Raw genomic sequence first — 12418 nt, forward strand, 5'->3', positions numbered from 1 at the left:
GAATTTTGAAAGATAATTATTATTATCTATTTTGTGGTTTTAAGGAAGTATGTGACATTCCGTTTGTGATTTAAATACTCTGATTTATGATGAAATTTTCAAGTTGGGAAAACGGGGTGTTACATGAAGCATATGGCTCACATAGCTCAATGCAGGACAATAATCATCAAGTGTGGAAAAAATTATGGAAAATAAAAAGTATTCCAAGACACATCCACTTTTCTTGGAGGATTATACATGAAAAACTACCAGTAAAAAATGATCTGTTTAAAACAGGAATAAGTAGCGATCCATTGTGTGTTCTTTGTGGGGAACATAATGAGACAATTTCACACCTCTTTATGGAGTGTCATTGGTCAAAACAGATATAGTTTGCTTCCTCCTTAGGTGTGGTATTTAATTCGCATGATTCCAGGTATGTTCCTTTTCATAAGTGGTTAGAGGAAAATATTATTGATGTCGATGAGGATATTATAGTCCACGTTCTGGCATTGTGTTATGAGATATGGTGTGCTAGAAATAAGAAATGTTTTTAGGGGACTGATGTTGATGTGGCTGCCACTATTCAAAAGGCACAAAGATCTATTGTGAATTTTAAGAGTGCTAGTACGGTATTGGTGGAGACACTAAGTGGAGGTCCAACTTTGCAAATATTTGATGTTCATTGGACACTTCCTTTTAGTGGTTTCTATAAGCTTAATGTTGACGCAGCAGATCCGATGAGGGTGATAAGTGGGGTATTGGTGTTGTGGTGAGAGATAATGAAGGTGTTGTCGTTGGTGCTAGTTCTTGGCAAGTATTTTCATTACCAGATTCAAAGGTTGCAGAAGCCTTAGCTATGCGGAAGGGGTTGGAATTTGCAAAAGACATGTCTTTTATGAATCTTATAGCAGAATCAAATGCTTCTAATGTGGTTTCAGCGTTGAATGCTCACCAACAATCTCCCAACTATGTTGGCTTTGTTATTCGAGATTGCATTAGTTTTAAGGGTAATTTTCGTAGTTTAAATTTTTTACATGTTAGGCGTGAAGCTAACCAAGCTGCTCATTATTTAGCTAAATATGCTCTTAAGAATTTAGATTGTATATGGGTCGAAGAAACTCTGCCTTGTATTTCTGCAGTCTTGACATTTGATTTATTGCTAGACTTTCGTTAATGAAATTGTCTTTAACATAAAAAAAAATAACAATAATATTTAGTTTGTCTATTGTGTAAAAAAAAAAAAATTAGTTTGTCTATTATATCCTAACTATTTGTTACTCTATCTTTTTCCAAATCTTGTAATTTATCTTTCCCATTCATCACTTGAATGTAAAGTGATGAAAATAGTTTCTTTTCTTTGAATAAATTCAAATATTGATCATTTTACATTCAACTAAATTTCAAATAAAATCAATTTCAAAAAATAAATTAAATAAAAATACATTTTCGTTTTCTATTTAGACTATAAAGTGGTCACATAACATCTTATTCATGATAATAATTTGGATACATGTTAGAATATCAATCAAAATTTGAAGGCTAACTTAAAATGTGGTTATCCATGCATAAGTATGAACTGTCTCGTTATCTTACCTCGTAATAAACACTATATAGAAGAATGAGTGTTACAATGCTAAGACAACTAGTTTTTTCTTTTTCTTTTTTTGAATGCTAAGACAACTAGTGATAATACAACCAAATTAATTAATATTTGTTCTAATACTATGAAGAGAGTCAACAACTCTCTTAGGCTATGTTTGGATTGACGGAGAGTGGTGGAATGGAATGGAATGAGGTGGAATAAAGTCAGATTCCATTGTTTGGTTTTGCAGAAAAGTAATGGAATGGAGTGTGATGGAACTCATTCCATCCAATACCACTCATTCATCCAATTTTCCATTCCTCCCAAATTGAGGTGTATCCAATGAAATAAAACACATTAATAATCCAATTACATTTTATCCCTACTTTTTCTATTTAATTAGCCACTCCTCATTCCCTGTTTTTTTTTTCATTCATTGTTTCTTGTTTATAAATCTTTTTCTTCTTCATTTCTATTACAGTGTCACGAAAATTGACTACATCAGTTGCAAATGGAAAAACACATAGGTTTCTTATTTATAAACCTCTGAGAGCGATTTTAAATTATATCTAAAAACTATTGATATTGAATTATATCTAAAAATACGATGAACAGTAATTTGAAACTAATGTATCCTGCATAGGCTAGAAAATAGATGAATTTAATGTGTAACCTATATTATTATTGTTTGATTTAAGCTGCCAAATGGAAATACGTAGTTGCAATTTATGCCAGAACCGAAATTTAAAATGTTTTGTTCTTACCTTAATTTGTGGTGCTAATGGTGTTTATTCCTTTACTTGTTTATTTTGTGCTATTTATGAATAGATCATTGCTATTTATCTAGAGAGTTTTTATAAAAAATTTATCAAGAAAAGGTCTCAACCAATTAAATTTGTTATTTGGCGGAAATCAACGGAGATAATGGTGTGTAATTAAAGAAAGGTAATAGCAAATACACTGTCTTGAAATTTTCTTGATAAATTTTGTCACTGTATCTATCATTTCCCTTATGAATAATGTGAAAATAACTACATATTGATTGAATTAAGTTGGGAATTCAACATAGTGATGTTTTTAAATAAAGGATAAAAATGGAATAAAAAAAGTTATAAATCATTCCGTTCCATTCATTTTCCAAAAATGGAGTGGAAAATTAGTTCCATTCCAACATAAAATATCCAAACAATAGGATAGAACATTTATTTCATTCTGTTCCGTTCCATTCCATTCCACTCCGCTCCATTCCGTTCCGCTCCGTTAATTTCAGGTTATCCAAAGAGAGCCTTAGAATCTAATTCAAACCATACTCAAATGAAGATCTTTTATCCAATTCAAAGTTGAACAAAGACTCACAACTTCACCAATATCCGGTTCGCTGGAGTGTACCATCAATTTCTCTCTTGATTATCACAAATACACATGTCATCCCCATCAGGGACGAATCTATATATGTGTGGTTAACATTTTAAAAAAATAATAATACAAACTATATTAAAAATAAAATAACATTTTTTGATGCAGTACAATTATAATGAAAATTGTCTCCTATCCATTTATCGAAAAATGAGTTAAATTAACAACATTGCTAATTTTTAAAAGAACATAGTTGAACTGTTCACAACTTTTGTAGCTCAAAATACACATTCAACACCTGCAAATTGCATATTTTATGGGTAGCAATTATTGTAGCTCAAATAGACATTAAACTTCAAAATACACATTCAACACCTCGTGAGTTAACTTCAAAAACCTATAAATCATAACAAATGTGTTGCATTTATTTGTTTTACGCACGAGAGACGGGTGTTTTAATATAACTAGACTCTAACCCGTGCGATGCACGGGTTTTTTGTTAATTCTTATGCATTTGAAATTCAGTAACATATTTAACTATGGTCATTGTTATTGTGAACAATTTTACATGCATAGAAAGAAACAATAAAAGAAAAAGAGGAAAAAAAAATCAATTCACGGAATTTAGAGAATAGGAAAAGAATCTAAAAATCATGATGAATCTTCAGATCACTTCAAATTATGTATTTCAATATAAGTCATTCAACCCGTGCAATCAAAGTTCTAACAACAATTAATACACCAAAATAACTATTTAATTTCAATTCATCAAAATAATTGTTTGAACAAATATTTAAGAACAAAAAACGATACGCGTAACTGAAGGGAAAGAAAATGACAGTTTATGAGAAGTGGAAAAAGTGGGATAAGAAGCGGTTAATGAGAAGTGGAAAAGGTGGGATAAGAAATGGGGGGTGCAACCAGATTTCTAACAACAATTAACACACCAAAATAATTATTTGAGAACAAAAAATGATGCGCATGATAAAAGGGAGAGAAAATAATAGTTTATGGGAAGTGGAAAAGGTGGGATAGGTAGTGGGAGGCGGTTTTAGAGTTTGAAAGCGAAATAAATTTAACAAAAACATGTGTGGCGTAATGGCAAAAACAATGAAAATGAGGTTGCTTTCAAGACTGTTTAACATTTAGATATACTCCCTCCGGTCCTAAATATAAGCAAATTTGACTTTTTGGATTCATTCAATTAAAGATAAGTATAACAACATATGTAAAACAAATAGTCGCCCAAAAATTCATTAGGCACGATAAAAAAATAATCAAGTCATTTGAACAAAATAATAATAATAATAATAATAATAAAAAAGTACTTTCAAAAAAAAAATCAAGTCAAGATGCTCCGAGGCAATAAACAGCTAATTTAAATCCAAATCCAATACACACGTAAACAAATAGTCTTATAAGGTGATTTCTTTTTTGACAAAAAAAAACGATATTCATTCATTCAAATTGATAGAGTATATCAGATACAATAATATGTTCAACATCGCTAAATACGTAAAGGGTAAATCTACGAAAAAACTCATTTCCACCAAAGTTAATAGCATACAACGACAAAATGCCTACAATTAATATGATAAAATCCAAGTCATTGGAATACTCGTGCTTCCAGATATGCTATGTTATCGCCTAAATAATTGATTGAATTTTTAATTGACTAAAACCGATCTTTCAAAAGGAATCAAACAAACACCGCAACAAGACGCGAAATCAAACAACGTTGCACTCAAACGACGAAATCACGAAAAAACACAAGAAAAAACTTGATATATGTGGAAACCACTTATTTAGTTTGAAAGAAAGGGAATAAATATATGTAGAAATTGTGATTTTAGGTAAAAAAAAATGACTTAAAACCACCCCCCTCGATGAGCGAAGGAGAATGAAAACTTAGAGAGAATGTAAAGTTTCTCTCACTAAAAAAATATGGCCGACAAAAACGGATAAGAACATTGACAAAAAATAAGGTGATTATTCATCTAATCCCCTAAAATACAAACATTTTATCAGAAGCTAGACTAGGTTAGTGTTTTTGGTAGAGTTTAACATATAAAGGAGGAGATGAACAATCACCTAAAAACAATTGATGTTGATTCTTAAGTCCAGTACTCCAGCTAAGATATAACCCACACTAACACCTTAACTCTTATATAACTCGAGAAATGTTAGGAACATTTTTTTTCTTTTTAGCACTCTCTCTTCTATTGGATGAAATTCATATGGGTCTCATCATTTTATGTGAGATCCATTTTCAACGTGCAGTACCCAGATAGATTTCACCCAATAAAAAATTAAGTGCTAGAGAGAGTGTTAGAAGAGTATCCATATCATTCCTCTATATAACTCATTCACAAGAAGAAGAAAAAATTCTTATGTAAATGGGACATTTGAGTAGAAAAATGTAAATGGAACATGTGATCTCATATTCACATGTAGTCATAGGTCAAACTGGATAGCACTTGAGTACCATTGAGATACCAATGTTATATGATATTGGCCAATGAAGGTGTGCCACATGGCCAATGTAAGGGAGAGCTAAAGAGGAAATATATGCATGTGAAGTGCTACGTGGCACACCTTCATTGACCAATGTTACATAACATTGGTATCCCAATGGTACACAAGTGCTATTGACCTCTCAAAATTGTAGTCATAGGTTTGACATTTGTTTAGTTTATTGTTTTTTTTCACCCTATTCATTTTTTGCGCATACTACTTTTTTTTTTTTTTACGAAAATACTCTTTGTTCGAATTATATAATCTGAAAGTTTTTTTTACGGATTATCGGATTATAAAATATGCTTATATATAAACAATAATTAAAATCCCTCCCATTTCATTAGCTTTTAAAAAATAACCAAAAAACAAAGTAAGAAAAAATGATAAAACCTATACAAAAAATACCACCCAGACATTCTAAAAATCAAATCATCGTTATGCAAAAAAATTGGATTTTTTTTGAGAATACGAAAATAAAAGAAAATGGTAAATGAGTTTAAAAGATGGAATTTTGGATTTTGAGAGACAAAGTCCCATAGGAATCCCTTCTAAGGGAGTCTTGATTTTTGATTTTTTTTTTCCTGATTTTTTGTGCAAGTTTTGAAGCAATTCGATCAATTGAAAACCATATTTTAGTGGAAAAACTCATTTTTCCACCCAAAATATGAGAAAAACTATTTTCTAATTATATAATCCAAAAATCCATTAGAGCCTTTTTAGAGAAAAAAGCGCGCAAAAAGTATATAGGGTGGAAAAAGTAATAGTTTTTTTAGGGGAAGTAATAGTTTTTTTTTTTATCTAACACTTTTGACAACATAAATAAAAACACGTGTATAAATGAACCCTGATTAGTTTTGAACAACTGGTTTGGGCTTCTCTAAAATGGGCTAGTCCATCTTTTTGTTTTACTGAAATTTGAGAATTGCTTTTCTCACATGTGTTTCTTCTTAAAAACACATGGAAATGACGTTTTAGTTAACTACCGTTCGGTTTTGTCCGGCAGTAGTTAACTACCGTTCGATTTTTTCCTCTTATTTCCTTTTAGCGGTTGTGCAGATACCAATATCTTTTATTGGATGCTTTTTTATTATGACATTTGACGTTTCCTCTTATTTCTACCATGTCAGCAAACAATTATGCAGTATTATCTTTTGTAAAGTTTATGTTGCTGGTATACAAATTTGCCACTGCTTTTTTATGGTTTTCATTTGGTATAATTTATGGTTGTTATGGTCAGTCTGTCATAATGGTGTGCATACAACATATTTGTTCTTTCATAGCCATTTTATTTATACGGTAGCTTTCGCACAACATAGTTTTCTACAGCATAGTATAGGTCCCCACTTTATTTTTTTTGGTATTAGTAGTTGTGGGAGATACCAAGTCTTCACTATTAGAATGTGATAGCAGATAATTGCATAGTTGTTTTTTAATAGCTGTGCTAATTGCTAATGATAAACTCGGTATGTGCTATAAAAACGCATCCAATGAAAGATATTGGTATCTCCACAACCGCTAAGAGGAAACATCAATTTTCATGCTAGTTAACTACCATTGAAGTTTTGTTTTTTTGTTTTTTAAGTTGCAAATGTGGAACGGTAGTTAACTACAGCAAGAAAAAACCGAACGGTAGTTAACTACTATTGGGGGCAAAAATGTTCAATTAAAAATTAAGTATCCGACATAAAAACTATTAAAAAATCTATTTATGAAAAATCACATATATATTGGTATGAGAGATAAATTGTTCAATGATTATTTGGTCACATACATGCAAAAAAAAGTATTTGATAGTGTCAAAAATGAAAAAAAAAAAAATCATATGATGACTTTAATATATATATATATATATATATATATATATATATATATATATATATACACACACACACACACACACACACGTGTATGAATGGAATTCATTATTCATACATATTTAGATGTCTTTAATTTTTTAGATATAAAAATAACACAACTTTCTTAGTCTATATTTTTGTTTTGTAACACTAACCACAATAATTTGAATTTCGAATGAAATGTATATAAAATCTCATCAAATATTATTGTTCGGAATAAACAGAAGAATTTATCCAAGGAGAATAAAAATACTCACAGTGGTGGTGGATCGACGAAAGTAGATGCTCCGGTTGTTGACGGTGGTGCTCCAAGGATGTGTTGGTCGCAACCCCGTTGAGGAGAAGAAGGGTGTTGTACCTGCATGTGCTTCGACACTCAAGTCAGTACACGAGCAAGAGAGCGGAGCATAGAGAAATACATATATTCTGAGCTTGTCAAGAGCTCATTATATAGAGTCTAGGAGACCGTTGTGTGGTCATGGTGGGAAGCCGTTATGAATGGCCCCATGAATGCCCTCAATGATAGCCATTGAGTCGTCGGGTCATCATGTGTCTTCATTGAGGCAAAGAGGATCCGATGCATGATGGTAGATTTTTGCTTATTGGCCCTCTGAGTAATTGGGCCTAATTTACGGTGGGCTAGGCTTTTGGCTAGTCCAGAACTTGTTTGTCAATTAACTTAAATTCTTTTAAACAATTCATTTTAAATCAAGCTCATTAAATATTAAATTCTCTGCACTTGATTTCAACATAAAACAAACTATCATATGAATGAACATGTTACTGTACTGTCATTAAATAATGAATAAATTTATGTAGTGTGTATTTGAAGCTGTGATATGGCCGAGCGATTCTCCTGTTCCAATGCCTTTTTTCTTACGCAAATCAAAAGAGTAAATAATCAAATTGATCCATGTCAGTGTAAATCATTCTCAAATTAGTTCTTAACTCTATTAATATTTCAAACTAATCTCTGTCTTTGTTGAAAGTTTCTTAATTAGGCTCATGTCTTTATGTTTTTGTCACATGACGAGGGACCTAATTAAGAAACTTTGGACAAAAACAAAAACTAGTTTAAAATATTAAAAGAGTCGGAGACTAACTTGAGACTGACTTACAAAGATAGAGATCAATTTGATGATTTACTCAAAATCAAAAGCTCGAATGTTGAATTTGAGTCAAGGAGGATTTGATGCCCTCAACTTGATCAAATGAGTTGAACAAACATTTATAACTAATTTATCATTGCAAATAAATATTTATAACTAAATTAAAAAATTTCAAGATTTTTTTGATCCAATTTTTTTTATGTCTAAGTCCTAGTTTGGGCTGCCCTTGGGCGAACCTCCCTCCCTCCCTCCAACCGCACAACGGTACTAAACATGGACTTATATAAGTTTATTGCAGGTGTTGTTAACTTTCTTTTGGCAGAGTGTAACTTTTTGTTCGAACGCGCATATGTGATTTGGAGCACATGTGAGTAAAGTTTGCTCTTAGAAAACTCTTACTGTAAACTAAGGGACACTTTGCTAGTAGATACATATTGATTCATATAAATATATAATGTGCGTTATTACTTTTTAGTACTACAACACGGGTTTAATTACATCAATGAATATATATGAATGGTTTTCTGGATTTCATTTTGTTATGCATGACAATGTTATCTCATGAATGTTATGTTTTCTATATTATATAAAATATACATTTCAATTAAAATTATGAATTTTAAATTTTTTGTACTACATTCATAGGTACATGCCGTAATTGAAATTGAATAGTTAGATGGCGTGTATGAAATGAAACACACCCTATGGTAAAGTATTAATGAGGAAAAAAAATGCAATGTAGTAAGAAATAAAAATAAAATGCATACGTCGCTAGAGTGCAGTCCTGGCATGGAAGAATACAGGTTGGCTGGCAGATGAGTCGACCATAATTACATTACAGTCATTGAGGATATATATATATATATATATATATATGCAGTGGAATGAAAGCAACAAAAGCAAACATATACATGAATAAATGATGAAGGGTTGGAGTGGGGGGGCTGTAGCACCTACTGCCCTAACCCAATTACTAGAGTCTATATGCAATTGAAGATTAGAAAGCGACCCAACAGCAGGAAAAGCCCAACGGTTTTCTCAGAGGATAGTGTGTGTGTGTGTTTGAGTAGACTCCTAGTGTGGGGTTAGTTTTCATATTTTTGTACAAGGATATAAGAGTTGTAATGAACAAGGAAGAAGGGCTTCCTTACTCAAGCATGAAAAATCTGAACCGTAATTACATTACATTACATTACATTATATAACCATTCATACATGCATATGCTACCTATGATCTATTATAGCTGCAAGCTGCATGCAGCTGCTATTATTTGGCCTACATATATACTCGATTGATTTTGCTTCCTTTCCCACCTCCATACTGTGCCCCATATATATAGTTAATAGTTACTCCATACTCCCTCCGTCCCATATTACTTGACCTATTTAGAATATTTGCACTATTCATGTACCATGCTTTGACTCTATTTTTCTACTAATATATAAAAACAAAATATAGCATATAAGATGTTGTTAGATTCGTCTCGATTAATATTTTCAAAATATCCAATTTTCGTAATTTTTTCTACTAGATTATTAAAGAAATTTAAGTTTAAAATTGTGCATTGGCATACGTGACATAGTCAACTAGGTCAAGTAATATGGGACGGAGGGAGTATTATATATACATCTCAATTGGAATTATTTTGGTAAACTCGCCACCACTGAATAATGTTCCTTTTCCAGTAATCTGGTTGATTTGTATAATTGTATGTGTCCCCATTCCCTTACATATGGTCCCACTCCTATTCTTGTGGTCTCCCTCTCCCTTCTCTCTATCTCTATCTAATCTACCTATACTATATACATTGTGATATAGTAGTACTATTAATACATTCACTCTCAGCCCCCCCCTTCATTTGTCATATATGCATCGCTATCTTCTTCTAACGCTAAAGGGTAGTTTTCACCATTTTGGTACCCTTTCTTTTCTTTCTGTCTCTCTCGAATAGTAAATTCGCATCACACAAATCTTCCTTGCATATTTAATTAAGACAATATACCTTAATCAATTTAATCCTCATATGGGTCGGTTAAGAAAAGTTTTTTCTTTTTACACTATACATACATAGATATTTTTTATTTGCTTAGCACTATTAGAAAAACTGGACCACCATGTGTGGGAGGGTTGAATATTTTGTTATTAACCTGATGCCTTTGGCTTGTGCTTTGCCGTGACATAATATATATACCATCCGGTTACTATTATAAGCAAAAATTAACATTTTACATTCATTCATTAAAATGTATGTAGCTCGGGTTTGTGAATTAGATCAGCTGTATGCTATTTTCTCTACATACAAGTTTTGCTATTTAATTGGAGATTCTTCTCTCAAAGCTTTCCCCCCCCCCCCCCCCCCTCTCTCTCTCTCTCTCTCTCTCTCTCTTTATATCTATATATATATATATCCACTCACCTTGAATAGAGAAGAATGTACGTTAGCTATATACATGGTCGATCCTAAGACTTATGTTGCCGTGGACGAATCAATAAAATTGTGTCATTTTAATTATGTAAATGTCTTTCTTCTCACATTTTATGTTGCAAAAGATTCGTTCATAAATAAGGTTCTCTAAATTTTTTTTCAATTAAATTAATCAAAGCGAATTTTATATATATATGTATATATATATGTATATATATATATATGTATATATATGTGTATATATATATATATATATATATATATCTATATATATATATATATATATATATATATATATATATATATATATATATATATATGTATGCGCGCGCGCACACACACACACTACTAACTACCAAGTAAAAATAATAATTGTGATGCCCTTACAAAATGGTTGTCTGGGAGGCCGCCATCTCGCCGATGCTTAGGGCCACCTTTATGTTATCTATACGCGACATAAAAACTAACTATTAGAATGAGGAATGTTAGGGAAAGCTGGCTCAAGGGGCTTTTGGCCACCCTAATTTTTTTTTTCGCTTTATAAAGGAAAATAGATAATAAAAACTAACTATTAGAATTAGGAATGACAATTTGTCAAAAAAAAAAAAGGAATGACATAACAGAAAAAAAGGAATGATAAAGAAATCCCTACTTGTGATCCGCAGATAAAATTTGCCACAAGCATGAACAACTTAATCGATGTCATAAAATAAATGTATACTTCAACTCCTCATAAGTTAATGCATACAAAGACGGAATTGTATCCATACTCGTGGATGTCCGTACCTACTAGTAAATTAGTAAAATTATTATAATACCTTATCACTTGTATATACATTTTATCACATATGAAAGAAACCCTAACCTAATTTTTTAATTTATATTTATTATTTGATTAACAATTTTGTTGTCAAAGTGAGAGTGCAATATGTATAAATATTTTTATGATTCAATACTCTTTTGTGTTGTAAAAAGACAAGAAAGAACTAACCTTTCATAATTACAAAAAATGATACTTTTTTTTAAAAAAAAAATGCATTGATATTGGTGCATAGCTATAAATACATGAGTATAATATACTTTACAATATACAAAATACCATTTAGTGGATCTATGCACGAATATAAGGAGAGTACATATATCATTTTCATCTAATAGAATTAGTAAATAATTTTTTTTGAAGAAAATAGAATTAGTAAATGATGACTACTTGGATATCCATTGTCATTCATAATTAGAATGAGCTTTAATTTCCTGTAAGAACTAAGAACCCATCAACTTTATAGGAATTTTGTGTTTATCATTTTTATTTTAGCTTTCCATAGGAATTTTGTGTTTATCACTTTTATTATTTTAGTTTTCCATAATTTTGTAAATTTACAACACATATAAAATACAATCAGCTACTATTGATCATTCAGATAAAAAAAAATATTCATTTAGCCAAAAATAATAAAATATACATATTATTATCCATAAACAGTGTTGGGTCGACTTTGACGTTAACTAGTTGTTATAATGATATGATGATTCATCTTCTTGTATTTGGAATCATTTATGAAAAGATTGTATTATATAAAAATTAATTTT

At 31.0% G+C, this 12418-nt stretch overlaps 1 long non-coding RNA gene across 4 annotated transcripts; it reads right to left on the minus strand.

Moving 5' to 3' along the window:
- Positions 1 to 2586: 2586 nt before the first annotated feature.
- On the minus strand, positions 2587 to 11662 carry LOC146911749 (uncharacterized). Of its 4 annotated transcripts, none has more exons than XR_015019114.1 (4): positions 11481 to 11662; positions 11216 to 11273; positions 7551 to 7651; positions 2587 to 3010 (listed from the first exon to the last, which is right to left on the minus strand). It is a non-coding gene; the product is annotated as an uncharacterized LOC146911749 (long non-coding RNA). The 4 variants fall into 4 exon arrangements; XR_015019112.1 differs by lacking the exon at positions 2587 to 3010 and adding an exon at positions 3017 to 3218 and having other exon boundaries at positions 11481 to 11659; XR_015019113.1 differs by lacking the exon at positions 2587 to 3010 and adding an exon at positions 3276 to 3295.
- Between the last annotated feature and the right edge of the window lie 756 nt (positions 11663 to 12418).

Source organism: Medicago sativa, chromosome 7, assembly GCF_051527215.1.
Source record: "Medicago sativa cultivar Bolivia chromosome 7, Bolivia_mono, whole genome shotgun sequence".
Classification (NCBI taxonomy): Eukaryota; Viridiplantae; Streptophyta; class Magnoliopsida; order Fabales; family Fabaceae; genus Medicago; species Medicago sativa.